This window comes from Rana temporaria, chromosome 1 (assembly GCF_905171775.1).
Source record: "Rana temporaria chromosome 1, aRanTem1.1, whole genome shotgun sequence".
In the NCBI taxonomy this organism is placed as follows: domain Eukaryota; kingdom Metazoa; phylum Chordata; class Amphibia; order Anura; family Ranidae; genus Rana; species Rana temporaria.
In genome coordinates this window covers 84,096,490-84,100,948 of record NC_053489.1, presented here as the reverse complement: position 1 = coordinate 84,100,948, position 4,459 = coordinate 84,096,490, and the positions used below count along the sequence as shown (strand labels likewise).

The window sequence follows — 4,459 nt, the reverse complement described above, 5'->3', positions numbered from 1 at the left end:
TGAGTGTGCACTGCTGTGCCTGTGAGCGTACCAGCCTGCTATAACTCTGTGGCCTGAAACTATGAACCGAAATGCAGATAACCTGTGTGCTGTGACCGGAGTCACCTAGGTGCAGAGCCGCCAAGGTTGCCTGAGGACCTGGATTGAGGTTGACTTTATCGCTGGGACCGGTGAGAGGCTGCTGCTGCAATTGATTTACAGCTGCTAGCAGAGACAGAGACTATAGAGTCCATCTGTTTAGTGATAAGTCAGTACAACCATTCCTGTTGTACTGGGCCTAGGCCCCATCAGCTAAACAGGGGGACACAGGGCAGCTTTATTGTTCATTTCTGCCTAAGTTAATAAATGCATTTTACTAGACCATACCCCCACTCCTCCTTGCTTACCAGAGCTTAAATTGTATTTCCCTGGGCCCTATCAGGTCAACAGGAGGTGGAAGCAGAAATTTGAATTTTTTTTTTCATTTTTGGGGCATAGACGGATAAAGTCTGTGCCGCTGTTACACTGCACCCCAAGAGGAGGCGTGTGGATGGGATTGGGGAGTTCCATCAGGAAGGCTATATGGGGCCTTGACTGCACAAATTTAGCGGTGACACTATAAGCACTATAAGCACTTTAAGCAGTGACAGAGAGCATTTTCTTTCATTTCTTTTGATGGGAAACCCTTGACTGGGACAGGGGCAGGGGCGTAACTAGAAATCACAGGGCCACATAGCAAAATGTTGTATGGGGCCCCCCAGAGCCACCTTAGTGTCAATACAGTGTGACCTGTGCCCCATACAGCGTGACCTGTGCCCTATACAGCATGACCTGTGCCCCATGCAGTGTGACCTGTGCCCAATGCAGCGTGACCTGTGCCCCATACAGCGTTGCCCGTGCCCAATACAGCCTGGCCTGCCTGTGCCCAATACAGCCTGGCCTGCCTGTGCCCCATACAGCATGACATGTGCCCAATACAGCATTGCCTGTGCCCAATGCGGCATGACCTGTGCCCAATACAGCCTGGCCTGCCTGTGCCCAATACAGTCTGAACTGCCTGTGCCCCATACAGCGAGACCTGTGCCCAATACAGCATTGCCTGTGCCCAATACAACCTGGCCTGACTGTGCCCAATACAGCCTCACCTGTGCAGAGGAAGAGGCAAGCCGGCCGGATCAGCAGAGAGCGGGATTGCCCCCTGTAATAGCTTTCATTTGAATTTCCCGTCTTCCCGGGGCTCATCGTCACATAGCCCCACCTCTTAGCCCAGTGCCTTTGATGACGTCTCATGTCCGACACTGGACCGGCGTTCTGTCAATCAAAGGTGCCGGACCAAGAGGTGGAGCTATGTGACATGAACCCTGGGAACACTGGAAGTTCTAATGAAAGCTATTACAGCGGGCAATTCCGCTCTCTGCTGATACGGACAGCTCACCTCTTCCTCTCCTCTCTCTTCCCCTGGCTGGGAGACCATGGCGGCGATGCTCTTATCCTCACCGGGCCCCCCTGATCCTCACTCAGCTGCGGGCCCCATAGCGCCCGCGTGGGTCGCTATGGCGGTAGTTCCGCCACTGGACAGGGGAGAGAACTGTACAATGAATGTAAATTATATTTTTTATCTGACTCTCACGGACCCCCCTGGAAATGCTCATCTTCCTTTCTCCTAAGAAGGTCAGAGCCATTTTGTTCAGGTTTTATATGGCGTTACCAGGGATAACTATTTCACAGAGACGCTGGTTCATCAACAGCATGATTATATAAATGATGATGCTTGTGCATTAGGCTTTTTTATGTGTACACATGTTGTTATACCCAGATCAAGACCGCCCAGTCTCCTTTGCAGAAACCAGACTGCAAAATTATAATTTTGTAGTGGGCCACAAGAGGCTGCAGCAGAAGGCTGATCTGTGTCAGACATTTATGGACACAGCCAAGAATTGAAAAGCCACCAGGAATTTACATAATCATTGCATCATTACATCTCTAAGAAAGGAGAGAATAGCAGATACAGTAATTGTCTGGGAAGGAAAAGTCCAATCTCCTGATCTGGATTCTTGTCCCAGGTCAGTTATTTCGAAGCCAGTGACCTAGCATTTTCAGAAGGTAGAGATAGTTATATTTCTCAGTACAGGTTTCCTTTAAATGGCAAGTGCAGACTGAGGACATTTCATCCCTGAGTGTATGCTAGTGATGGGCACAAAAGATCTCTTAGTTGTTTATCACACTTCTCCTTCCCATCCCGCACATGCTGGAGCTGATAAGGTTCGCCGTTGTTTATATTGTCAGACAATCTGAAATTTGGATGACCTTGTTTTTGCAAATCCAAAGTCATTGACTAATAACAGGAGACTGAACTTTATTGTGTATGGAAATGGAATTATAATTCCGAGAAGGATGATGGACTGCACCAATCTTGATTTGGACATGAGAAGGACAGATGAGTAACTCTGAGGCATGGCAATACATTATTTAAAGTCGGAACACTTATATGTGATGCATTAGCCTTTGGCTGCATTATAAAAAGCAACCTCCCCTAGTTCCGATGTAGGTCTTATACATAGTGTACACAACTGATATGGGTCATTCAACATCAGCAGGTGACATGCTTTGCTATGAGGGCATATTATAGCAGTCAAATTTGATATATAAACCAATTAAAGGTATTTTCTTGTTAGAAAATCTCAACCAAAGTCTGACCCTCTTGGCTGGGACATTAACCCACCTTCCAAACCTTTTCACTATATATAACATATACACAAACAGTATAGGCCTGGGCACACCCTAATTACCCCATGTGCATTAGCATTATCCAGGAATGGAATCAGGTGGGTGGTTGGGGGTGCCAGTGGCCAGTGTAAATACCCCCATTATATTAAAGGCTAGGTTAAAATTTAGGAACCCATTTCACCCATATTTAGGGTGTAACATAATATGCTCCCAATCAACTATATCCCACCATCAGAGCCTCCTCCCTATGACAGCAGGTGGCATTCATGTGTATTTGAGCTTTGGGGTGCACACCCTAATGCAATAGGCTGCGAACACCTATGACAACAATACACATACTCACACACACACTACATACACAATTTCATTCAAAGATGCACACACACATTGCTATTTCGTCTTAAAAAGTATCCAAGAGCAAAAATATAAAATATTGCAGCTTACCAGTGCCAAGTACTGGCTGTGTTAATTTTCTTCTTTTAGGCTTTCCCTCTTTATTTTCAACTCCTAACACTGCCAGTAACACACTTTCTTTCCTAGGGTGGCAACGCTCATTTACCACACTGTATCTACGGAGGAGCAGCATGATCATCCTAGCCTGCTCTTATTTTGATTTGGCCTAAAATACACCTCTCCCTTTTCTCCTCTCCATAACTTCTGGAAGAGGTGTCCTATAGTCCAGTGATTCTCAACCTTGGTCCACATATGAGAACTGGGCATAATTGATAACATTGCTTGACATTTAAGTGCAATCGCTTCTCGGCCTTTTGGCTAAGATCAAGTGTAGTATCTGTTCTTATCAGTTGCCAATAGGTGGTGCTAAGCTGACTGTCCCCGGTACCCTGTGGCAGGGGGAAAGGGATGGCAGTCGGCGGACGCTAAGCCTGTTGGTGTGGAGGTGGAAGCCTTCTGATGTGGACAGAGAGGCATGAGGTTGAAGCCAAGAGGCCGGGTCCCTGACCGTTGGCCTGGATTTGGTGGTATCTGCCCCAGTCAGTTGTTCTGGAGGGAACCCTTGCTTCTCCTTTAACCGGGATGGAGCGGGTAGTACTTCCAGAATGTGATTAGGTGTGAGAGATAGGGGTTGTGGGTAGAGTCTGCGTCAGTAGGCTCTCCCTGACCTCTTCTCCCACCTTCCTGGCTGGGAAGGGTGCTGCCGGTCCGGACCGGGGGCTAGGGACCGTTGAAAAGCCCGTGGAGATTGTGCCCCTGGAGTGGCAGTCCAGGGGTGCCATACATTGCACGAGTGTTTGAGGGGCACTCATCGTGTGGCACCTTCAGGTCACTGATCTCCACAACACACTTTTCACACCTGCCGCTTGGGCCGGGCCTTTTGGCTAGGACCAGTGGAATTTTTATCCTGGCCGGAGGGCCGGCCAATGTATTTCACATTGGTCACTTTCCTCACCTTCCCATCTTCCTTTTCCCCACTTTCTTTTATTATTTTTCCCCGTGTGTTGTTTTGTTTGTCACTTTTTTTGTGGTGCTTGCACTTTATGTGTGGCGAGTAGGGTGCTGGTCCTCGGGCCGGTCTCTGAAAGTCTTGGGAGTTGGTGGACTCGGCCTTCTGGTTAGGTTCACCGGCTCTCATGGGGTCTCCCTTCGGGGGAGCCTCACCGAGGAGGGTTCTGTTTCGGCAGTCCCTCTGAGGATGTTGGGTCCTTGTGGCTTCGGCTGCTTGGACCAAGATGGGTCCATATGGCTTCGGCTGTATGGACCACAGTTTACTCTTTTCCCTGCCAGGAGCCTAACG

General features: G+C 48.4%; 1 pseudogene; it reads left to right on the top strand.

Annotated features, from left to right (window-relative positions):
• Positions 1–3,457: 3,457 nt before the first annotated feature.
• On the top strand, positions 3,458–3,588 carry LOC120925156 (annotated as a pseudogene).
• Positions 3,589–4,459: the final 871 nt, after the last annotated feature.